This window comes from Electrophorus electricus, chromosome 2 (genome assembly GCF_013358815.1).
Source record: "Electrophorus electricus isolate fEleEle1 chromosome 2, fEleEle1.pri, whole genome shotgun sequence".
NCBI lineage: Eukaryota > Metazoa > Chordata > Actinopteri > Gymnotiformes > Gymnotidae > Electrophorus > Electrophorus electricus.
In genome coordinates this window covers 30340263-30366643 of record NC_049536.1, presented here as the reverse complement: position 1 = coordinate 30366643, position 26381 = coordinate 30340263, and the positions used below count along the sequence as shown (strand labels likewise).

The 26381-nt window shown below is 39.5% G+C and overlaps 1 long non-coding RNA gene across 1 annotated transcript; it reads left to right on the top strand.

Moving 5' to 3' along the window:
- Positions 1 to 17466: 17466 nt before the first annotated feature.
- On the top strand, positions 17467 to 22538 carry LOC118240994. The gene is made up of 3 exons (XR_004775767.1): positions 17467 to 17615; positions 18027 to 18189; positions 20910 to 22538. It is a non-coding gene; the product is annotated as an uncharacterized LOC118240994 (long non-coding RNA).
- Positions 22539 to 26381: the final 3843 nt, after the last annotated feature.

Below are 26381 nucleotides of genomic sequence, written 5' to 3'. Positions count from 1 at the left end.
TCAAAGTTCATTTTAATCAGCACAATTAATCTGCACTGCTCAATTTAGCATGGGTGAGGACCTACATTTATCTACGAAGAAAACAAAGCAGCTCTGGTGCCTATACACTGAAACTACCAACAACAGCATTGCAAGGAAGAGTTAGAATTCTACTACCTACTGGGTGCAGAAGTGTGTTACAGTGCAGTTCCATACAAAGAGTGTTGTGCTGTGTATTGTTACCAAACCTCAGTAAAGTGCACAGCAGATTATATATAGTGATCCTACTCAAAAAACTGAATCCAACCCTTCAATAAACAAATAAAACAAAGAACCACCATCAAAGAACAAAAAGAAAACAAAATAAAAAACAATACCAATAGAATAAGAAAACTTCTACATTCAAAAAGAAATAAACAAGTATCAAGATGACAATTAATATAATCAATTATTCTGATTACAAGCAGTTACTAAAGAGAATACAAGGAATATATTAACCTCTATGTGTCAACCTCTATTAGCTAAACCAAGAGTAAAGACAACACCTGGTAGCCACTATGAGACTCATAATTAAAACACAGCAACATCTCTTAACAAATAGTGCCTATGCCTAATGATATGCCATGGAGGTCAAATTTACCTTCAGCAGGTGGCTAATCTTGAGCATCAACTCGTACCAGTCCAGGCCTACATCTTGTCTAAAAACTGCTATATATAGAAACAAAATGCTTGTTAACCCACAATAGCTGCAAATACTAATCAGTATACTAATACAAATACTAATTCCTACACTGATAGTTACCTGCCACAGATTTATGATGAACTGACACAATGAAACCAATTTCCTCACTGCTGAACTCTCTTGGCAACTATATTTTGGGACAGTGTTTAGCTAGCCTTTTTGTATATGTCTGCCTGTGTGTCCGTCTTCTCTGTGTTCCAAGTTTTGCCTCTGCCTCTCCGGTATCTCCCATTCCCATCCACCCCAGGTTTTCCACAATATAAAAGGAAGAGGAAGAGACAAAGGATTCAGCTTAGGACTCATTGGAGAAGAGTTTGGTGTTGCTGGTTTTGACTTGCTGCATTTTGAGCTTGTGTTTGCTAGACTTTGGATTTGCCCTTTGTTTGTTTTAGCTTTTAATTAAGGTTTATAAAACTGCAAAATTGAACATCTACATACAGACCACATGTATTCTATATACAGTTTTTATAACATTACACCATCAAAAACTATAGCTACACTTTTATGTTGATTACAGTTGAAATGAACTCACTCAATATATCACGTACCACTGGGTTACAAAATAAATATAATGCAGTCAGAATTCACTGTTACACATTCTTTGTTCTTTTACATTCTTCACTCATACTTTAGGCCACAAATAGTTCTTCCAACATTTGAGAATGTCATATTGAACTGAATTTTGCATTTCAGCTATGACATTGCACAATGTATATCTGAAATCTTCACTGTCTAAGATATGTTACGGTATTACTGTAACGCAGGAGGCTAAGTAGGATGCAAGAACGAACCTTGTTGAACACAGTGATACGTTTATGCACACACAACGAAGACAACGTAGCTCACAGGCTGATGTAAGGTTAAACACAGAAACATCAACTAAACAAGACCTTATATACACACAACTTTTATTAGATCAATAAATAGTAAACCATTATCATGTCATCATTTAATATGGCACTGAACAAGTTCACAAGTTCTTTTCTGTTTTTCCTGCAGTCACATGAGAAATTAAGTTTCCCTACCGACATTACTGCATCTCAGGGAGAAAATGTTTTGTCCTGCAATGATAGTGGAAATAACAGAGGAGATCTTGTCTGGTGTAAGAATGGCAGTCTCCCTTACAACCAAAGTCCATATAAGAACCAAACTGTAACAAACTACACATGAAGCAGGATGCAGGTTGACCCCCAAAATCCAAGTAAACAACAGATATCTAAAGTACAGCCTTCAGATGCAGGACACTATGAATGTTTCCCATTAAAGCAACAATGGATACTGAGCACAGAAAGTATTATTTTTTTTTAATGTATTTTTAGACATTCTATATGATATTTTATAATTAATCAATCATAAACAAGTGTAAAACACTAAACATTTATTTTTTCAGCTGATTCTGTTGCCAGTCAGGTTGAGCAAACCACTTCCAATGAAAGAAATGGTACTCTACATAGTGCCCTTAGTTACAGGACTCATTGCAGTGTGTCTCATTATCTTCTGCAATGTGTGGAATCACAGGTGAGTCATCGCTACAGGACACACCACAATAGCTCTTTCAATAGTTTAAAAATCTCATTGCTCTAGAAAACATACAATTTCAGAACCTTTCATAAAAGCTAGGATATATTTTAGGATATATTGCACACGTCTTGCTAAAATGTTACCATATACATTTCATTTATCGTCTTTCTGCCTGGTCAGTATTACAATCCATTCAACTTTGAGTATTTGGGATTTTCTATTATTCCTATGCAATGCAGACAACACTAGAGTGATGTGCACAGGACATTGCTCTTTTGTACCCTGTATTAAAGCCTCATGCAGGAAATGCTGGAGGCGTTCAACAGTTCTCAGAGTCAGGGCTCCTGAGACTGCAGGGCTAGGGGTCATGGCTTCACTGACAATGTATGTCATGCATACTTGGAGGTAAATTCTTTATTTATTGTAGAGTTAAACCAGTGCCTAACTGTAAGATTTAAAGTGCATTAGGGCGGTTTTTAGTCAGTTCATGTGACATTGCTGGTGAGAACGGACTCTGTACATTATAAACATTTTGCATCACTTGCAAGGCTAAATAATTAAAAACTAATCTAACGGTTGCCCAGTTTACATAACTAAAAATGTGTACTTCATTATCTTAGCAGTGGTGTCTGGTAAGAGGGAGACAAAGTCTGAGGAAGAGCACTGGCATTCAGTGACGTTGTTGAGTGTAAAAGCAAAGGTTCAGATATAGACAAGAGGCTCACAAACAATTATTCCTGCATAGTATGAATGCATAGCATGAAAAACCCAAGCAAAACACACCAAAATAATCCTAATTCAAGTTCATACAACCCTCAGTAGTATATTCAGGGTAATCCCCATATAACTAAATAAATTAGTCCAAATCACACACAATCTACAAAGCTAAGATAGCCTGGGAATCATTGCACAATAACCACATGAATCAACAGCTAACAGAAAAATGGCTAAAATGGCATATGCACACTAGAATAAACCAATTGGTTAAAACAATGTGAGAAAATATTAGTAAACGATCATGAATGATCAGAGGTTACAGAAACAATGGCATAGAGGAGAAAAAAGGGTCAAACCCTTGCATGCAAGCAAACTACGTGGCTTCTTGCTATAAGGGTCCTTTCGACAACAAGTCCTGGATCCTATGACTCACCCTGCTTTCAGGCATGCCAAGTCTTTCTCCCGATGCATGCCAAGTCAGCATGTACATACTTAAACATCCCTAACACCACCGGAAAACTTATTAAACCTCATGGTTGCCTGCTATATTGCCAGGAAATTAATCATTCTCCCCTTCAAATAGGGAAATCTAGTCCCTTCTGCCAAACCCCCTCATTTCACTGCACTAATTTATCGTGACTGCAAACTTCGTATATGATAATTTGCAATGAGAAAAGAACGTGAATTTTGTTACAGGAAATTGAAAATGAAAAGAGCTTCAGGTCACACGGGAACATGGTTTGTAAGTTCCTTCTTTCTATAAAATTTCTAATGGCATTTTTACATTTGTACACAATATATATTCATTGGCCTCATTGTGAAGGACACTTGTTTAATAGGCTGCTTACCTTGAAAGAAACTGGGTCACCAGCAAGGCCATCTTCAGTCAACAGAGGAAGACACAGGGCCACTTCACAGTAATCAGGAGCAATTAGCAACACCTCTTCACTTGGCTGCTTTAAGTTCTTACACTGGCTGATGGCTCACTTAATCTATATTGGTCTCCAGCATGGCCTAAGTTACAGTCTTGGCATTTTTGTGACTAAAATAATCAGGCTTAGATCAGCCTACAGTCAATGAAAAAGTTTGGTAAATTCTAGTCTTGGAAATATTGCATATTAGGCTAATGCACTGTATGTCTGAACTAAAATTCATTAGCATACATGATATCATACTAAGAGAAGACAGGAAATAGTACTGCTTTGTCAAATTTATATTTAAATATTTATAAGTACTTTTTTATGTTGGTATGAAATGTTGTTCAGCTCCACTTTAGTGGGCAAATTAGATCACGTATTTAGGAAGGATTCTTGAAATGAGCCTAGTCTCATCAAATGAGGTGAGTCATCACTTCAACAGATTGAGAAAAATCACAGGACTCTTTTACCAACCTGGGCCCCACTTCCCAAATGCTTCAAGAAATAAAGATAATCTTAAATAAGAGAGAGAGTGTTCCGTATAATACCATTTAAAGATTATCTTTGTTTATGGTGCTTTTGGGAAACCCAGCCCTGATCTGATAAACATCACATAAGGTTTTCTTATCATCTACTTATAAAACATTCACCTAATTTTATAATAACCCCATTAACATTGAATACTATAGTGTATACTATATTAGTAGAGCTTAACACAGCAGATCATTTAAATACAGTCTTGTGTAAAGAGGGCCCTTAGTGGTAAATTTAATGAGCGGGATTGTGCCACCAGTTTGGGCAGTACAATTCAACCTTTACCAAAATGGTTATTCTATGTTACATCATCTGAAGCAAGGAAGATGTGACTAGAGGTTTTGAAGTTATTGATCACACCCAGATTAGTAACACCACAGAAACTCTGATACATACAGTCTTTCCTATCAGAAAAAGAAAACATTTGCTTCATTTTAATTAAACCTGGCTCATACCAAATACTCACAGATAATCATGACTGTTTAGGAGATACTGTACTCAGGAGATACTGTTTAGGAGATACTGTACTTACCTTACAGCACATGACACATTTCAGCATGTGTCTTGGTGTGTTAGTCAACATTCTTAGTATAGCTCTCAACTTCAATCTTTGTATATGTTTGGTGTAGCTCAGAGAACTTAACATTTAATTTCTGTTACAGAAGACTAAAAAGGAAAGTAGCTTCTGGTCACAGGGAAACAGAGGATGAGTCTGTGAGTTCTTTTTCTCTATACATTTAAATGGAATTATTAAAATATATATATTTAATAAGTGCTACATGCACATAAATATAATTTTACTTTAATATTGTCTAATCATACTAGTATATCTGTAATTAAATAAATCTTCAAGTTAGATTTAGTCATTTATATATATATATATATATATATATATATATATATATATATATATATATATATATATAGTGAATATCAATCACTTTGAATGTTTTGCTGTTGCTTAATACAAAATAAGATAGCAGCGGGACAGGCCACATAAGAATAGGTCATTTTGTTTTTAACATATATAATCAGTGGCCACATTGCAAATAAAATCTACATCTGTACCTACTAAGACAATAACTGAGTTACTGTGTCTAAATATCTTAGGTCTATATACTAATAGATTGTAAGTACCATTTCTCATTTGTTTGTGAAAAGCAACAAACACATGGAAGAAAAAAGAACCAATTTCAAAGCAGTCAATATTTTTGAAAGATTCAACTCAGTATATGGAGAAATCCAGAACTGAAGATATAAGAATGCTTAATGGTAAGCACTACACTACACATCATGCAAAGTTATGTGACACATTTGGTGTAACATCTAGAAGCTCACCAAAGAGAGCAATTGTTATTTATCAGTTTACTATTCAATTCCTCATAGAAATAAAGTAAACATAGAAGGACATATTTTCAGGCATGTGCAAAGTGCCCATAATGTGATCAACACAGAAATGGATTACGTAAAGTTGTAAAATTTACATAATTTATGATATACTTCAACAACCAATTTAATTAGATTCTTAAACATACTTAATTAGAAGCTCCCTGCTTACCCAAGCAAAGGATATGAGAAGTGTACACCTCATAGCTGATGGTCCATGAGATGCGGCGTTTAATCAGCACACCCTCCTGTTGATACTCCACTTCAGCTCACGTGTTTGTGTGCTTATGAATGCTCTTGAAACAATATAGTGAATATGTTGTAGGATGTTGCACTTTGCGCTATGAAAAGCTGCAGAATTTACAAAAGCTGCAGAATTTTACAAAAAATGGGACTGGGGAGAGAATATCAATCACAGCCTCTCACATACAGGAAACCTTTAGGCACAAACAAATGCATACATAAAAATAAATAAAGCATGAACTGTATCCCATGAAGTAATAAAATTGTTTAATTGGATCGTATGTATTTAAGATAATTAGCCTATTTATATTGATGGTGCTACATATATATGTATATATATTTCATATTCAGAGGTGGATAGTACATAACTACATTTTCTCAGAATGATCTACTTGTAACGCGTGGTGGCCTGAGTGCCGCAGGGCGTGGAGCAGGAAGCGCAGATTTCCTCGACAGGGACGAACATGTATTACATAAATGATAGCGGCACTCAAACGTATTGCAAACGATAACATGAACATGAAACGAGTGACATTTAAACAAACACGATGAACACGCAAACGCTTTCACAATGACGAAGAAACATTAAAACGTTACATCGACAATGACCAACAACGCTGCACACCCTGACGTGAGTTGAAATACACGCAGACAAAACGAAGTACAGGTGTGCGCAGGCGTGGCCACAAATGAGTCCTCCCACTGCACGTGGCTGGCCAAACCACGTGCCTCGCGGGAGGCGAGCGTTCCGTGACATTACTTAGATATTTTTGGACTTGCAGTTCTTTAACTATTGTCAAATCATAACTTTGTATACTTGTTTGAAAAGTTATTAAAACATTCCTATTTAATCATTAAGATTTAACTATAAATTAATTTGTGTGTGTTTAGTTTTACTAACTTATGTGGGTGAACTACTTTTTGTTGGTCATAAATCTAAATTTTTAAAACATCATATATTTATTATAGACCAATATATGATAAAAAATAAAGAACAATACCAGTCTTTTTCTTGGAAAATGTTGTTAATACTAATACTATAGTACTAATATTAGTTAATACTAATAATACACATTAATACATTTACATTCCGAATTTATATCTTAATTGTTTTTATATAACACTTGATTAGATTTATAGCTTTTATTGTTGCATTGTTTGTATTTTACTTTATTTCTTGTCTTTATTTTTACTTTTATGCATTCTTAGTAAACTATGCTGTTGTGGTAGTTGTGTTCAATTTTTAGTTTTATTTTTAATTATTCTTTCAGTTATCTGAAATTGTTTATTTCTTGTGGTATAGTGCTGTTTTTTTTTCTGATGTTATTGTTTTAGGCATTCTGTATCACTTTGAGTAAATGTGCCTCCTCAACTTTGTCCAAAAGAAAACAGTAACAACTCTATCTAACATTTACATCATTTAGCTGACACCTCCAAAGCTGAATACTCCTTGATTAGTTGAGGGTTAAGAGCCTTTCTCAGAGGTACAACAGTGGCAACCTGCCAACCCACAGGCCTGTATGCTCACTTTACAGTGACTGTACTTGTAACAATGAGTCTGTTAAACTTATTAATTTTGCAAATGACCACTCTGGTTGGTAACAATGTGGTGTTAAACACAAAACAGTGTGGAAATGATCATTGATTTCAGGAAGCTCAACCCTGCAGTGCTATTAGAAAGTCAGTAAGCAGAGCAGATTGTTATAAATTCCTGGGCACCAATATTAAGCAGGATCTGAAATGGGACACACACATATGGTGCTAATTTAGTGCCAAAAGTTCACAAACAGAAACTATTCTGTAAATATTATACTATTTGCAAGCAAATGGGACATGGTGTACAAATCCAAAACTCCATACACACAACGCTGCTGATATGAATAAGGTCTAGCAGTGCCTTTATAATTGAACATAATGGAACTCACCATCACCTCTTCCATCTCTGTCTGTTTCGACACATCAAGTCTAGGCTGCAGTGAGTTGTGTGATGGTGCAGAGAAAATTACTGGCTGCTGGCTCTCCACACCCAAGCACATCATCTAGGTGGAGGAAGAGGCTGAGGAAGATCATGGCTGATGCAATACACCCTAGTCACTTTCTTCCAATGGCTTCCATCTCAGTGGAGGCCAGGAGTAAGAGCTCTAAAGACTCAAACTAACCGTCAGCTCCATACCTGCTTTCTCCACTTTCCTCTCTTGTAGTCAATGTGCACACATGCATTTTAACGTATGAAATATATTTGCTACACACAAAGTGCTCATGTCTTCAGCCGCAAAAACACAGTATAATATATACTGAAGCACCTGATTTTTACTAGACTTCCAATGCACTTAAAAGCACTTGTAGATTGTATATTTATGTATATACATACATATGTACATCTGGTACTTGGCATATAAAGATTCTGAGTCAGATTCTGATGATCAACCTGCTTTTGCTTCCTTTGTGCCTTTTCTTGAGAAATTTGGCAAATGGATCCTAAACTGTAGAATCTGTGCACCATTTCATTTACATTTACAGCATTTAGCAGATGCTCTTATCCAGAGCAACTTACAAAAGTGCTTTGTCATATACTCATAGAATACATCCTATCCAGTAGAGTAGGTTAGAGTCCAATATATCAATGAACAATGTTGTTAGTCAACATAGGAGCAGGGTCAATGGTCATTTAAATATTTCATGAACAGATGGGTCTTCAGTTTGCTTTTGAAGACTGCAAGGGACTCTGCTGTTCGGACAGCAAGTGGAAGTTCTTTGCACCATCTTGGAGCCAGGACAGAGAGCAGTCTCAATGCTTGTCTTCCGTGAGACTTGAAGCATGGCATTTCAAGCCAAGTCATAACTGAGGTTCAAAGTGCTCGATGTACTCGGGCTTTGACCATTGACATCATGTATGGAGGGGCTTGTCCATTTTTGGCTTTGTAGCATCAAGGATTGCTACCACCCCCACCCCCACTAACACCCCCACCCCCCATCACGTCCAGGTTTTCATAGATTATGGAATAGTGGAGAAGTTTATGGATGATGTGGAGAAGTTTTGTGGCTGTGCAGCTTGCACTTCCCCTGGTTTCTTGTTTGCCTTTGCCTTTTTTCGAATTTGCATTCCAAAATTCTAGGGTTTTTATACAGCATACACATGAAATAAATGCCAACTGTTCACTTGATATACACTTTCGAAATGTTCTGGTTAGAACAAAATAGGGAGCTCTAATATTATTGTAATGGACTTCAGTACCGTTAAGAACCTAATATTTGCCCATTCACAATTTAAGCACCGAGTCTGAGCACAGCCATCCTACCAGTGTTGTGCAAGTAAAAATTAGCTGTTAATGTATGATTTGTTGCTCCAAGTTATTTATCTATATCGTGATTTTGTATGGCTGGTAGAGAAGAAAAAAGGAGTCACTGGCATTGTTCCAGGTGCCAGCACATCTTCTGTTGTGCTCCAGATTTCAAAAGGCACCTATAAAAATCAAGATTCATGTAAATTTTTCATCTGAATTGGTTCTGTATATTTTTATTTATCTAATTTACTGTTATATTATTTGGTTATGATTCAAAGTAATTTGCTAATCTTTTTTTTCAGGATTTGTCACGCTGCCCTACTCCACCAAGCCGAACACCAAATCCCTGCATGCCTCAGAACACTGGAGATTGGCCTTTCCGAATATTGATTATATCCTACTCTAATTAACTTCTTAATATTTATGTAAAGCTGTAATCATTCCTCAGTGCAAAGTATTGCCATTTCATTATGCTAACTAAGTGGTATATTTGGATTGTATTTTTACATGTTTTCTACCTGGACTGTTTTTTGGAGTACAATACTTTGGTTTTTCCCTGTCTACACATCACATGTTTATTGTTACTCTGGATTTGACTTACGCCTGTGCCTTCTCTGATTTGGAAAAACTTTCCTGTTTGTTCATCCGCGGCATCACATCTGGCCCCTGTCTTTCCCCAAGTAAATCATTATTCAACATCCTAATCTGCAAGTGTCCTTATTACATTCATCCGTTACGGGTTTACATTTCTTTCACGCAAACCAACAAGCGGATCAGAAGGTAAATATTTGTTACTTTGGTTAATGTTTTGTGTATATTAAACATTCTTTTTTGTACATTAATGTCACATGAAACTCATGTCCCTATTTGTTTTAAAAAGTAAACCATTTATTTATTTGGTTTTCTATGCAGAAATTCTATGCAGAATTCGTATTCTAACAAACTATTCAGCTGTTAGCATGTGAGCCATCTATAGATTAGATGAGAATAGCAATAGAAAGTAATAATCTGGGAATAGAATGCCAATGTCTTAAGAGAACAAACACTGCTTTGTCCTATTCTACGTTCCCTGAATGAGTTCCTAACAGTCAGTGGTAAACAAAGAACAAAGATTCCACATCTCGGTATAATGAATGCAAGAAGTTAAGTTCCAAAAGCTTGTCTGAAGTTGTAGATGGTTATGTGCAGCAGTCCAGAGGTGCAGGGGCTGAAGACACCGATTATTACGAGCCTGTCTAGGCGGTGAGGTCACAACAGTGATAAGACTGGTAGCTGATAGTGGAATGGTATGTGAAATGGTTAGTCATTTGGACTAGTATGGACTAGTAGATGAGGTGAAACTTGGTGTATTGAATAAAATTGTGAACACACACACACACTGATCAGCTTTAGGTGTGGCTGAATGCCAACATAAACAATACCCACACTACAAAAGGAACCCCACATTCAACTACACTACACTACAAAAAAGACAATAAACAGACAATAACCCCAGTCCCAAACAAACAGGCACCACTCCCTACGATCAGTAACTATATACATAAACAAATACCTAAACATACACTAGAGCATATACTCTAACACACGGATCACAATTATAAACAGAACACTGTAGGACAACACAAGTGAAACCCAGTGTGTGCTTACATACAGATCTAGATATCCACAAACACAAGCCGACTGGGGATATCCAAAGACAAGGTAAACACAGCCAAGACCACAAGAACCAAACAAACACTAAGGCACTTCCCACACTGTTATGACGACTCTAGTGTGAGCTGGGGCGAGCTGCCTTCTTCTCCCAGGAGAGTCATTATATAAGAAAGCAAACACTTAAGGCAGGTCAGAGTCAGTAACAAGGTGCACAGCAAGACCAAAATCACGAACTGGACCAGGAGCACTCTGCAGCAGTCCAGGAGTGTAACTACCATAAATGGTATGGTTTCACGTCATCATTTAAACTGACCTTTAGTTGAAGAGTTTTTAAGCCGGACACTTCCACTCATATCCTCTTTGATGTTAAGTAGTAATTTATTTTTACTTTTGTCACCACATTTGCTTATCGAGCAGAACTCGGATCATTCTAAGACCTGCCAACAGTCTCTTCTTGAGCGGTCTCCTTAAGGAAAATACAAACAGAATTACTGGAAAGAATGGGAAAAGTCACCCTGAACTAAAGCCTTGGATAGCACAATGATGGTTGATTCTAAGGCATACTGCAAAATAGGGTTTTGTGTCCTATCATTAAAAATACATTAAAAACTTCATAATTTTAAGACGTGCATATAAAATGTAAAATTTCTTCATAGTGTTACACCTTCTGTAGTTTAGCCAATCAAGCATGTTAGTTGGATACTAACAAGTTACGTATTTCCGGGACACAGTTTGTTCTGGGCGGAATGGCGGACGAGTAGTGTTGCATTCACAACTGGGAACTCGAATTTTCACCTGCATTTGGGAATCTTGTGTCGTAAATGTGAATGTTCACTGTTACATTTCGTTTGTTTTGCTACTGAGCGAGCAAGATGGCCGGCTTTCAAGTGGATTTTTCCTACTTAACAGTAAGAAACATCCAGTTTCCCCTTGGCCATGAATGCAGCATACGTTAATCAAGTTTCAAAGTTTTATTTGTCATGTACATAGTCATACAAGGTATAACTCGCAGGGAAATGCTTTTGTGACTTCTCTGTCCGAGCTGAGGAGATACTGGGATACGATATATTTATAATATGTATATATACGCAATGCACAATGTATATGTATATATGTGTATATACAAAATGTACAATTACCAGTTGCAATATACAATTTACAGTTTACAATTTAGTTATTGCAGTCTTTTTATGATGTTATTGACATTATACGCAGTGCACAGAGTGGTCCCCACAGTTCATCCGTTGCCCTGATTCAGGGCCCGAATGGCCTGCGGGAAGAAGCTCTTCTTCAGTCTCTCTGTGTTGGTCTTCAGGGAGCGAAAGCGTTTCCCTGACCTCAACAGAGAGAAGAGGCTATCGTTGGGATGGGTGGGGTCCTTCACAATCCCCCTGGCTTTGGTCTGGCACCGCTTGTGATAGATGGTCTGCAGGTCAGGAAGTTCCGTATGAATGATGCGCTCTGCTGAACGCACCACCCTCTGGAGTGCTTGTCTGTCCTGCTTGGTGCTGTTCCCAAACCAGGCTTTGATGTTCCCCATGAGGATGCTCTCAGGAGTGCAGGTGTTGAAGTTCCGCAGCACCTTGTTCTTAAGTCTCTTAGGCGTCTGAAGTGGTAAAGACGCTGATGAGCCTTCTTTGCCAGGGAGTTGGTGTGGCGGGACCAGGACAGGTCCTGCGAAATGTGAACTCCAAGGTACCTGAAACTGTCTACTCTCGCCACCATGATTCTGTTGATCCTCACAGGTTGGTAGTGCCACTCCTGCTTCTTGCTGCAGTCCACAATCAGCTCCTTTGCCTTGCTGACATTCAGCCAGTTCTCCAGGTGTTTAATCTCCTTCAGGTAGGCCCTCTCATCGTAGTTCGAGATCAGGCCCATAACGACAGTATCGTCAGCGAACTTGACAATGGTGGTAGAGCTGGAAGTGGCCACGCAGTCATAGGTGTACAGTGAGTAGAGCAGGGGGCTTAGGACACTACCCTGAGGAGCTCCAGTGCTGAGGGTGAGGGTGGATGAGATACAGTTGCCCACCTGTACTGACTGTGGTCTGTCTGTTAGGAAGTTGGAGATCCAGTCACACAGGGATGGATGCAGTCCTCGATCCTCCAACTTAGTAGTGAGTCTGGAGGGGATGATGGGGTTAAATGCTGAACTGTAGGCAACAAACAGCATTTTAACATAATTACCCCTCCCTTTGTCTACATGGGTCAGTGTGGTGTGAAGCAGATGTGCAACTGCATCATCAGTGGAGCGGTTGTGGCGGTATGCAAACTGCAGTGGGTCCATGGAGGCTGGCAGTGAAGAGGTGATGAAGTCTCTGACTAGCTTTTCGAAGCACTTCATCACAACCGATGTGAGGGCAACAGGGCGGTAGTCATTGAGGCCGGAAGGTTAAGGTTTCTTCGGGACGGAGACGATGGTGGATCACTTGAAGTCGGATGGGACGATACAGAACGTCAGGGAGAGGTTGAAGATGTCGGTGCATACCGGGGCTAGCTGGTCTGCGCAGGCTTTGAGGACTCTACCGCAGATGCCGTCTGGTCCAGCCGCCTTTCTGGTATTCACTCTTTTGAACACTTTCCACACGTCACTCTCCGTGATGATGAGGGCATTTGCCTATGGTGGAGCTTACCTCCCCATCTAAAAACTGTCCCAGTGGTTAAAGTACTTGACTTTTATTCGGAAAGTTGCTGGTTCACCGTTGCCCCCTGTTGGGCCCCTGAGCAAAGCCCTTAACCCTCAAGTTGTATTCAGTCATAATTGTAAATCAATTTGGATAAAAAAGCATCAGCTAAATGTTTAAATGGAATGTTTTGGTTCTATATGTCATCACATGATGATGAGTTTAAGTAAAATGAGTGCAGCCCAATTCATACCCTGCAAAATACTCAATGTGTGTTTACCATACAAATAATTAAAATTCTGCCCCTCTCTGCAAAATCATAAAAAGCAAATAAAGTTAATATAAATAAATTTTAAAAAAATGTTGGTTACCTATTTTCAGCCCAGTGTATCCTGAGTTTTGGTTTTGGCGAAGAAACTACTTTGATGCATTATTATTTATCTTTAAGATCAATCAATAAAACTTTAGTCGTCTACAAGCAGCGATCTACACTACAAACACAAAAAGATTTGTTGCATTTTTTTCTTATTTTTTCAATTGTTTTTTCTTTGTCTCTTTCCTCTCCACTGTATTTGTTCCTTGGTGAATAAAAAACATCCCATACATTCTCAGTTTAAACCTAATTCACCATAGGTCACAATGCAGGATGGTGTCAGCCTGGGTTATGAGGTGAACATGAAAGATGGTTACTGCTCAGTATGACTCATTTTTAAAAAGCAGGTGATGCAACATGTGGTGATAATTTTTCATGCACCTTCTTGTTCTACTCTAACCCAGGGCCCCAAATTTTCCCATTCGAGGCCTCTCGGTTTTGTGATTGACACATGGGGATGTGAGAGTGCCATGGCAAAACGCTCCTTTTGGTGAGTAAGCAGTCCTTCAGCTAGCATCCCTGAGGCTACCCACTTCCCCTTTCCCCAATACACACAATCGAGGCAAATGACCTCTCCTGAGAGCTCCTTGCTGAACCACTTCGTTTCATACTCATGATCAGGCCCTACGGACACACATGCGGTACAGTGCAGGTTTTCCAATTTCATTACGTCTACCCCTTTTTGTTCACTTTGTTTGAGAATATCTGACATCTGCACATAGTCAGTTCTGGTGGGTTCCTGCGCAATCAGCCACTGGTATGAGTACAGTGGTTCAACTTAATAAGAGTACATCTTTTGTGCTGTTGACTCGATTACCTTTAGGCCCTCTGGTATGGACTCGATTATGATGCATAGCTTGCGCATCAAATCTCATCCTAATAGATTTACTGGACACACTGTGGACATTAAGAATGCATCGGTGTAATTTTGACCCCCTTCACTTTGGCAAGGGAAAGGGTGTGAGTAATGCTCTAGGGCAATATGTCCAGTGGCCCCTACCGTAGTCAATGTTTTCCCAGATAACGGGACATCTAATTCCCTAACCTGAATGACAGATCAGGCAGCGTCCACCAGGAATGACATTCCTGAGTCCACCAGGAATGACATAGTATACCCTGCACTGTTAGGGGCAGTTGTGACAAGCAAGAGTAAGGAGGTGCAGTATACTGCAGACATGAGGGAGAGAGGGTGTGGTGCGTGTGTGCTGGGAGGGTGCGGTGTGCATGATGTGTGTGTATATGTGTGTGTGCTCTTATCTGTAGCTGCGGCTGACCCGTCCCCGACTCTGCCCGTCAGTCTGCTTCCTCTGCATAGCCCCTCTCCTTCCGTGTTTTACAGTCTCTTGTGAAGTGTCCTTTCTTTCCACACGTGCAGCATCGGTCATCTCTTACGCCATCATCCTGCTTGTAGCTCCCTCTCTCTTCCTCTTCCACGGCCTCGTCCTCGACCACGGCCTCTGCCTCTTTGTCCTGCGACAGCTGTTATCATTTTAAATTACAGTTATACACAAACCAACTATTTTGGTCAGAATGGTTGTTGTAAGTGGAGAAGCACTTGACACTATTAAGCACAGTTGAAAGTCCTGTTAAGAATGTTTTATTAATCAATTCATCTTTTGTTATATTATCTCTGTATGTAAGATATTTACCACTTGAAGATATGTAAATTAGCACTATTTAAGCCACCTAAGAACAATTAATTTTAGAACCCTTGACCTTTTCAACAGAAGAGAGCAGTTGGTTAAACTGTAAAAGTGAATTTGTCTCTCATCCTTATCAAGTAGTTGTAGTGTCTGTGTACTAAACACATGCATCCAGAAACACAGCGAGAACACAGAAACTCTCTTGCGACTATGGCGCACCACAGGAAATTACTTTTTAAGATGCACAATGTTATACATAGATTAAATCAGTGAATTCCTTTATGCCATCATGTAACAGTTTGTAACTATGGCTTACTTGCACACTTTACTTTCAGAGATTTTCCTGATTAGCTGTATTCAACTGTATTTAACTGATGTCTAGTGTTGTTCATTGTGCTTATTGTAAAATCTCACTACTGCTGTTCACGTGGCTTTTGCTATGGTCTATTTAAATATTTACAATTTGTTTGCATATATTACTTTTTGCTTGTTGTTCCATATATTCCATGTATTTTCATAAATTTTTAGATAGCAATAGCTTCCATGTAAAAACAAATATATATATAGAAGTCATTTTTGACAAATTTGTCCACATATTTGTACTTATGAGTATATGCATCTCATGGATGAGGCTAATTCATTACAACTAGCATTTCAGAAAACACAAATAAAAAGGTGAACTGTTATGCCACTGTTATAACATTGTTAAAATTTTTCTGAAAATTAAAGTGTTTTCCCTTGTCTCTGTGTAATTAAGCAACGCCACTTTCAACAGACACAAACTTCCTGTCCTAGTTTCTTGCAAAACCAACATAAACCCACTCACATGGTGCTCCTGCCTTTTGACTCATTCTCTCTATGTGAGGTGCCACTAGCTTAAAAACAATATAATGCAGTCAGAACTCACTGTTACTTGTTACTTGTTCTCCTCATACACTTTAGACAAGAAATATGTTTATCCCCATTTAAGAGAATATCGTATTGTATTGTTTATTTGGAGTAGAATGTAAACTAGAAGTATAAATAATTTGTCTTTCAGCAAGTACACTGCATAGTGTATATCTGAACCATCACTTTCTAAGATATTAGCAAATTAACTGCTTTATTAAAACAAACTGACACCACAAGGGTTAACTACATGTATATCTAATTGGTAAAATGTTTATTTATTCAAACATTCATTTACTGTGCTCAGCTGTCATAGTTAATAGACTCTCAATAAGGTATTGCTTTCATCAACAGAAGGAGTTCTCTGTGCTCTGACAAAACAGGTAGTATCTGTTAATAATGTTTAGACATGGCTTTGGATCAGATCTTCTTTCATTTTCACGCACAATAGAAATGGACAGGAAATGTTCTTGGTCAGAGTTTTCCAGTTCTTGTGGCCTCAGCACTACAAGTTAAGAGAATGCTTTGCTCATACACATCTGATTCAACCTGTCTCTTTCTCATTTCACTGTCATTACATGCATCCTCACAGGGTTATTTAAATATGCAGTGCTTTTAAACTGTGTAGTGCTGATAAATCTGAGTCTCATCTGTATCAGTCAAACAGCCAACACCTGATGACTGACATGTTCATGCTCTCCCAAAGCAAAACAGTTTTTTTCTAAGAAAGAAATGGGTTGTTATTTAGTTATTCACTATAAGGAGTATTATTCAGCTATTACTGCAAATTATTCACTAACCACATTAAAAATAATTTGACTGATATGCAGTTGCAGTATACAACAGCAAGTCTTGGAAGTTTAAAGAACCTTAATGTTCTCTTACACTGAGACATTGTGGTCTGCTTTCAGAGATGTTCTGCTTTCGTAAACCCACTTCCTCTTATCCTCTTTGTATCTGCACACTTCAACAACATCTCCTCGTTCACACAGTGCTGAATGTGTGTCAGACACTTATTTAATCAAATGGGGAAAAATACTGGCATGTTGGTTTTCACAGTAGGATATTGCATCTGGGTTGCTGCATCGTCATGTTTCTCCCAGCTTATGGAGGTATTTCATTCATGTTCATATGATTTGTTCTGATTAACTGTATGTGCAGCCAATGCTAGTCTTTCATGTGTGAGTGCAACGTGTGTCACTTTTTCTCACTACCACTAAATGAAATATCACTCAGTATGATTAGCAAGTTAAAAGGAGACCCCATATACATAGATAAATATGTGAATCTAAAATTACGCATTACTATTGAGAAAAAAAAACAACAATTGTTCAAGAGCTTGTGTTTGATGTTATGTTTAATTTGATGCATTAGTGCAGTTATTTATCCAGCTATCCGGTAGGACAGGTCTTGATCATCAGAATTGAGTTCTTGTTTTGATTTGATGTCCCATAATTTTGGAACATCTGGCATGATAAATCCATAGTCTGGTATTATACAGAACACTCTCTCTCTTATTTAAGAGGTTTCTTCGGGACGGGGACGATGGTGGATCACTTGAAGCCGGATGGGACGATACAGAGCGTCAGGGAGAGGTTGAAGATGTCGGTGCATACCGGGGCTAGCTGGTCTGCGCAGGCTTTGAGGACTCTACTGCAGATGCTGTCTGGTCCCGCTGCCTTCCTGGTATTCACTCTTTTGAACACTTTCCACACGTCACTCTCCGTGATGATGAGGGTATTTGCCTATGGTGGGCTCTGCGCATGAGCCATTGGCTGCGCTGATAGCACCATTAGCGCTGTTAGCATTAATGCTACTAGATGTAGCCTCGAAGCGAGCGAAGAATGTGTTTAGCTCGTTCGCCAGAGACTCATCCGCGCTCATCAGTCCGGAGCGTGGGCTTCTGAACATAAGTACCAGTTGCGCTTTCAGCAGGGCCTGAACTTCACCTTATGATCAGCTCTATAGCCAGCCAGTGTTTATATTGGGGGAAATTTCCATAAACACAAGCTGTAGATACATTTTGATAAGAATTCTTCTCTCTGGAAATTCACTTTTAAATCTTCATAATAAAAGTGTCATGTTTACAGTTATACAACCCTGGCAAATTTGAGAACATTACAAATTGGACAAATGTTTTTTCATCTCTACAGCTTTAACACTACTGGTATCTTAAAATGTGGTTTATTTGAAAAGTTCTAAACATAAAATTGTGCCATAATATTCTATTTTAATTTCTAATCATAAAAATACCATTTTAAATATTTTCTGGACATATGTCCATAAAGTAAGTACATTTTACCAACAAAACATGTGTCCATAAAATGACTTGGCATGGCAGGTTGAAATGTGACTAAAATCATTGAGGAAAACCAGTAAAAGTGATTTTAGCTTACCTCCCCATCTAAAAACTGTCCCAGTGGTTAAAGTACTTGACTTTTTTCGGAAAGTTGCTGGTTCATCGTTGCCCCTGTTGGGCCCCTGAGCAAAGCCCTTAACCCTCAAGTTGTATTCAGTCATAATTGTAAATCAATTTGGATAAAAAAGCATCAGCTAAATGTTTAAATGGAATGTTTTGGTTCTATATGTCATCACATGATGATGAGTTTAAGTAAAATGAGTGCAGCCCAATTCATACCCAGCAAAATACTCAATGTGTGTTTACCATACAAATAATTAAAATTCTGCCCCTCTCTGCAAAATCATAAAAAGCAAATAAAGTTAATATAAACTAATTAAAAAAAAAATTTGGTTACCTATTTTCAGCCCAGTGTATCCTGAGTTTTGGTTTCGGCCAAGAAACTACTTTGATGCATTATGATTTGTCTTTAAGATCAATCAATAAAACTTTAGTCGTCTACAAGTAGCGATCTACACTACACATACAAAAAAGATTTGTTGCATTTTCTTATTTTTTCAATTGTTTTTACTTTGTCTCTTTCCTCTCTGCTGTAGTTGTTCCTTGGTGAATAAAAAACATCCCATACATTCTCAATTTAAACCTAATTTACCATAGGTCACAATGTAGGATGGTGTCAGTCTGGGTTATGAGGTGAACATGAAAGATGGCTACTGCTCAGTATGACTCATTTTTAAAAAGCAGGTGATGCAACATGTGGTGGTTTCAGCAACACAAAAAATGGCCAAGGTACAAAAAGCATCTCAGGGCTCTCTGATCTTCTGATCTCTACTATTACTATTCTCTCTCTAGTTGTTAACACTGGCTATACCCCATGATGTCTCGTGACGCGGCCAAGGCCGTTTCAGGCACCGCTACTGCCCTTAGGCATGGTAGCAGGCCTGCGGGCACCGGATCTAGTTTGCAGGAATAGTAAGCAACTGGCCTATTTCTGTCTCCATGCCTCTGCAGGAGAACTGATGTCATATACACATTTCATTCATCAACTGTCTGGGTGAATGGCTTGTCTGAATTTGGTATACCTAAGGTGGTTGTGGTTTGAGGGGCCTGTTTTAACCCCACAAATGCTTCCTCTGCCTCTGGGGTCCACTCCACCTTGGTTTGAGATCCCCCTGTTGAGACTATAGCTCTCAATGTGCATAATTAGGAACGAAGGTGTGGCAGTATGAGCATGTTCCTAGGAATGAAAGTAGCTGGCAATTGGTGGTAGGCCTTAGAATGCGAGCGATGGCTGATGAATGGCCAATGCCTTCCTCTCTCCAGAAATCATATGACCCAAGAATTTTACTACTGGCTGTACAAATTGTAGCTTCGACCTAACTGACTCGGTGGCCAGTTTCGGCCAAGTGCATGAGGAGGCGCAAGGAATCTGTTTCACACTGTTCTTGAGTGGGTGCAGCCGGAAGTAAATCGTCAACATACTGCAATTGCATACTGCCTTCCGATAACTGGAGTGGTGCTAGGCTGTCTCTGAGAGCGTCATTATAGTGGGAGATTCACAATACCCCTGACACAAGCGTGTGAACGTATAAGGTTTTCCCTCGAATTGAAAGGCAAACCAATACTGGCTATCCTCATGCACTGGAACACTGAAAAAGGCGTTAGCTAGGTCCACGACAGTGAACCATTTACTATCGTCTGGTATAGATGAGAGGATTGTGTGCGGGTTTGGGATGTTTGGAGCTCTTTGTCTAACTGCTGCATTGACTGTTTGGAGGTCCTGTACAAACCTCCATTCGTTACGACCTGGTTTTTTAACAGAAAATTGGTGTTCGCACTGGCAAATCCGGGCATGGCATTATCACTCCTACGTCCAGGAGGTCTTTGAACACTAATTTAATGCCTTCTATGGCTTCTGGATTCAGGGCATACTGACATTGCTTGGGCCTGTAATCTGACTTGGGTGTGATTTTTACTGGTGCTACCCCTTTAATCAACCTACATCATTCTTCCCTCATGCCCACAACACATTGGGATCCTTTTTTAGGAGGTGGGACTCAAGAGGAGGAAAGCCTGTTCCTGCCATCCCTCATGCTCTTCTACCACCTCTACATGTCTTGTAACCTTGAGGGTAAATTGCACCTTTTGTCTTCTTGTTCACGTGCAGCTTCTCCCTGCTCATAATTTTTCATGCACCTTCTTGTTCTACTCTAACCCAAGGCCCCAAATTTGCCCATTCGAGGCCTCTGGGTTTTGTGATTGACACATGAGGATGTGAGAGTGCCATGGCAAAACGCTCCTTTTTGTGAGTAGGCGGTCCTTCAGCTAGCATCCCTGAGGCTACACACTTCCCCTTTCCCCAATACACACAATCGAGGCAAATGACCTCTCCTGGGAACTCCTTGCTGAACTACTTCTTTTCATACTCATGATCAGGCCCTACGGACACACATGCGGTACAGTGCAGGTTTTCCAATTTCATTACGTCTACCCCTTTTTGTTCGCTTTGTTTGAGAATATCTGACATCTGCACATTAAGAATGCATGGGTGAAATTCTGACCCCCTTCACTTTGGCAAGGGAGAGGGTGTGAGTAATGCTCTAGGGCAATATGTCCAGTGGCCCCTACCGTAGTCAATGTTTTCCCAGATAACAGGACATAATAAACCAAACTTGAACTTGATCTAATTCCCTAACCTGAAATACAGATTTTGCAGTGCCTGAGTCCACCAGGAATGACATAGTATACCCTGCACTGTTAGGGGCAGTTGTGGCAAGCAAGAGTAAGGAGGTGCAGTATACTGCAGACATGAGGGAGAGAGGGTGTGGTGCGTGTGTGCTGGGAGGGTGCGGTGTGCATGATGTGTGTGTATATGTGTGTGTGCTCTTATCTGTAGCTGCGGCTGACCCGTCCCCGACTCTGCCCGTCAGTCTGCTTCCTCTGCATAGCCCCTCTCCTTCCGTGTTTTACAGTCTCTTGTGAAGTGTCCTTTCTTTCCACACGTGCAGCATCGGTCATCTCTTACGCCATCATCCTGCTTGTAGCTCCCTCTCTCTTCCTCTTCCACGGCCTCGTCCTCGACCACGGCCTCTGCCTCTTTGTCCTGCGACAGCTGTTATCATTTTAAATTACAGTTATACACAAACCAACTATTTTGGTCAGAATGGTTGTTGTAAGTGGAGAAGCACTTGACACTATTAAGCACAGTTGAAAGTCCTGTTAAGAATGTTTTATTAACCAATTAATCTTTTGTTATATTATCTCTGTATGTAAGATATTTACCACTTGAAGATATGGAAATTAGGACTATTTAATCCACCTAAGTACAATTAATTTCAGAACCCCTGACCTTTTCAACAGAGGAGGGCAGTTGGTTAAACTGTAAAAGTGAATTTGTCTCTCATCCTTATCAAGTAGTTGTAGTGTCTGTGTACTAAACACATGCATCCATAAACACAGCGAGAACACTGAAACTCTCTTGCGACTGTGGCACACCACAGGAAATTACTTTTTAAGATGCACAAGGATATACATAGATTAAATCAGTGAATTCCTTTATGCCATCAGTAACAGTTTGTAACTATGGCTTACTTGCACACTTTACTTTCAGAGATTTTCCTGATTAGCTGTATTAGCTGTAACTGATTTCTAGTGTTGTTCATTGTGCTTATTCTGAACTCTCACTACTGCTGTTCACTGTGCTTTTTGCTATGGTCTATTTAAATCTTTACTATTTGTTTGCATATATTACTTTTTTCATAAATTTTTAGATAGCGATAGCTTTCATGTAAAACCAAATATATATATATAGTCAATTTTGACAAATTTGTCCACATATTTGTACTTATGAGTATATGCATGAGGCTAATTAAATATATGGATGAGGCTAATTCATTACAACTAGCATTTCAGAAAACACAAATAAAAAGGTGAACTGTTATGCCACTGTTATAACATTGTTAAAATTTCCCAAAATTAAAGTGTTTTCCCTTGTCTCTGTGTAATTAACCAACGCCACTTTCAACAGACACGAACTGCCTGTGTTAGTTTCTTACAAAACCAGCATGAACCCACTCACATGGTGCTCCTGCCTTTTGACTCATTCTCTCTATATGAGGTGCCACTAGCTTAAAAACAATATAATGCAGTCAGAACTCACTGTTACTTCTTATTTTCCTCATACATTTTAGACAAGAAATATGTTTTCCCACATTTCTGAGAATATCATATTGTATTGTTTATTTGGAGTAGAATGTAAACTAGAAGTATAAATAATATGTCTTTCAGCAAGTACACTGCATAGTGTATATCTGAACCATCACTCTCTACGATATTAGCAAATTAACTGCTTTATTAAGACAAACGAACACCATAAGGGTTAACTACATGTATATCTAATTGGTAAAATGTTTATTTATTCAAACATTCATTCACTGTGATCAGTTGGCATAGTTAAAAGACTCTCAATAAGGTATTGCTTTGATCAACAGAAGGAGTTCTCTGTGCTCTGACAAAACAGGTAGTATCTGTTAATAATGTTTAGACATGGCTTTGGATCAGATCTTCTTTCATTTTCACGCACAATAGAAATGGACAGGAAATGTTCTTGGTCAGAGTTTTCCAGTTCTTGTGGCCTCAGCACTACAAGTTAAGAGAATGCTTTGCTCATACACATCTGATTCAACCTGTCTCTTTCTGATTTGACTGTCAAATAAGTGTAGTACTCCTTGGCTATCATCAATGCCGATTTGGACATAAAGAACCACTTAAACCAGTTTGTAAAAAAAAGGAAACGTAAACTACGAGTGCCAAGTCCGTACATAAGTTGCTTCGAAGGGTTTAATAGTACTTGGCACATTTAACAGTTTTCTCTTGTGTTGTGGAATTTTGAATAAACAGCAAGTCAGACGTGATTAAGAGAGTAATTTAATAAGAAAAAGAATAAAATAAATGTTTGGCTCGCCTCAGGTAGGGAGCCCCGAGTATACAAAACCGTGGCTAGTTATACTACTCCTGTGCTGTCTTTAACCAATCATCTTTTCTTAAGCAGCTCTTCTTTCCTTTGTTGCTGTGGCTATAAGCCAATCGGCTCTCGGCTTGGTTTTTCCCACAAACCAACCCAAACTGACTCCAAACAGTGTGGGTTGTGTGTCAAGTTGACCTTGATGTTAACAGTTCCTGATACATGTTCAACTTAATCAGCAACAGGCGGATACAAATGTGCAAACAGCATTATTAATTTACGAACAAAAGGATCAGTGTGATTTTATATGAATCACATAATACATAGTTTCGTATCATTTTCCATCACATCTTGTTTAGAATTTTCTCTTGGTCATGAACAGACTTAATCAGTAGTCTAGACCTGTCAATGACGTGCTTATTTTGTTGAGGGTTTTTTGTGTGTGTCCCCTTATTTCTCTTCGCTTCAAAGGCTTCTACAGTAACACCATGTCCATCCCTACGGACAATGAAAGTTGAGTTGTATAAAATAGCAGTTCATCCTTAAACGGTGTAGGAGGGAAAAGGAGATTGGAAATCTTAAAAAAAAAAAAACAATTATTATTTAAGGGTTCTACAACTCATCCATTGCCGGTTCCCAAGCGCCGGATGCGAAAGGAGGAGGGTTAGGCGCCGGGCCAGCAACCCGGCCCTGTAGAAACTTCTACCGCTATGGAAACAACAAGCAAATATTCTAAACGATCCCATCAGCAAAGAGGACCTGGCTCTAACTTGATGATGCTGCTGGAGCAAACCCCCGAGGGTGTCCAACGCCCGATGCAGACCGGAACCTTCGATGCAAAAATGATTTCCAAATTAGGCACCTGGAACGTTAGAACTCTCTGCAAAAGTGGGAACTACAATCTTGACATATTGGGCATCTCCGAAATGCATTGGACTGGATCGGGAAAGATCGTAAGTGATGGCAAATCAGTCCTGTATTCAGGACATGAGGAGCACCATATTCATGGTGTCGGATTGGTGCTTAGTAAAAAGGCATCATGTGCACTGCTTGGATGGAGACCTGTCAACGATCGCATCATCACGGTGCGATTTCAATCAAGACACGCTAAAACTTCCATCATCCAAGTATACGCTCCAACCGAAGACTCCGATGACGATCGGAAGGATATGTTCTATGGACTGCTACAAGACACCATTGGTCCACACAGTTCGGGGCTACAAACCAACGATAATGGTGAATGACTTCTATCCTTTAGCAATATGAACAATTTCTGCATTGGTAACACATACTTACGACACAAAAACATCCATAAGAAAACCTGGCGATCGCCGGATGGAGCCACATACAATGAAATTGACTTTATCTGTATCTCCTGGCGATGGCGTTCAACACTGTTGGACGTCAGAGCCTATCGCGGAGCGGACGTTGGATCGGACCATTATCTCGTATGATCCTCAATTCGGTTACGGCTCAAGCAGAGAGAACAAAAGCAACGACAACGTCCTTACGCTGTGGAGAAGCTGAAAGATCCTGCCGGAGTCCAACAATTCCAACTGTAGTCGAGAAATCGGCTCGAGCTACTCCAAGATGCGGGCGACCTCGACGAATACTGGATGGCATTCAAACAAGCAGTCATAGAAACGGTAAAGGAAACCGTGGGTCGCCGACGCGGGACACAGAAAGAATGTTGGATACGGGACCCAACTTGGAGCCTGATTGACGAAAGGAAAATCGCAAAATGCCAATGCGAACAGGCAAAAGCTGACCCTGACAAGGAAACCACAGCAGAGCGATATCGGTAACTGGATAGGGCAGTCAAACGAAGCTGCAAATCTGACAAGAAGGCATGGTTGGAATGCAAAGTAGCCGAAGCACATGAGGCGGCTAGCAAGAATGACAATAAGACGCTGTACCGCATTGTACGAGAGTTGACTGGGGCATGGAGCAACTCAAGTGCACCCATCAAAAACAAAGACGGGGTGTTTCTGCTCACCAGAGAAGAACAAGACTCGTGCTGGGTAGAACACTTCAAGGAAACCTTGAACCAGCCCACCCCTGCCAACACCTATGACTTTGGCGCCACACCGCCACCTCCAGACCTGGTAGTTAATCTTGATCTAATCACTATCGAGGAAACTAAGGTGGTTATTCGAACACTCAAAGTCAACAAAGCACCCGGCCTAGATGAGATAGCACTGGAAATGCTAAAGCACGGTGGAGACGCAATTGCAAACACCCTCACAGTGCTGTTCAACAAGTGCTGGCAAGATCAGAGCGTCCCAAGTGACTGGAGGAAAGGAGTAATCATGAAACTCTCCAAGAAAGGCAATACCGCCGATTGCAACAATTGGCGTGGCATTACACTCCTCTCGGTTCCTAGGAAAGTCTTCTGTAGCGTTCTATTACGGCGCATACAACATGCAGTGGACGAAATTCTCCGGGAAGAGCAAGCCGGATTCAGAGCAGGCCGATCGTGCAGTGAGCAGATTTACACGCTTCGTAATATCATTGAACAGTGCATCGAATTCCAGCGCCCCCTGCTCATCAACTTTA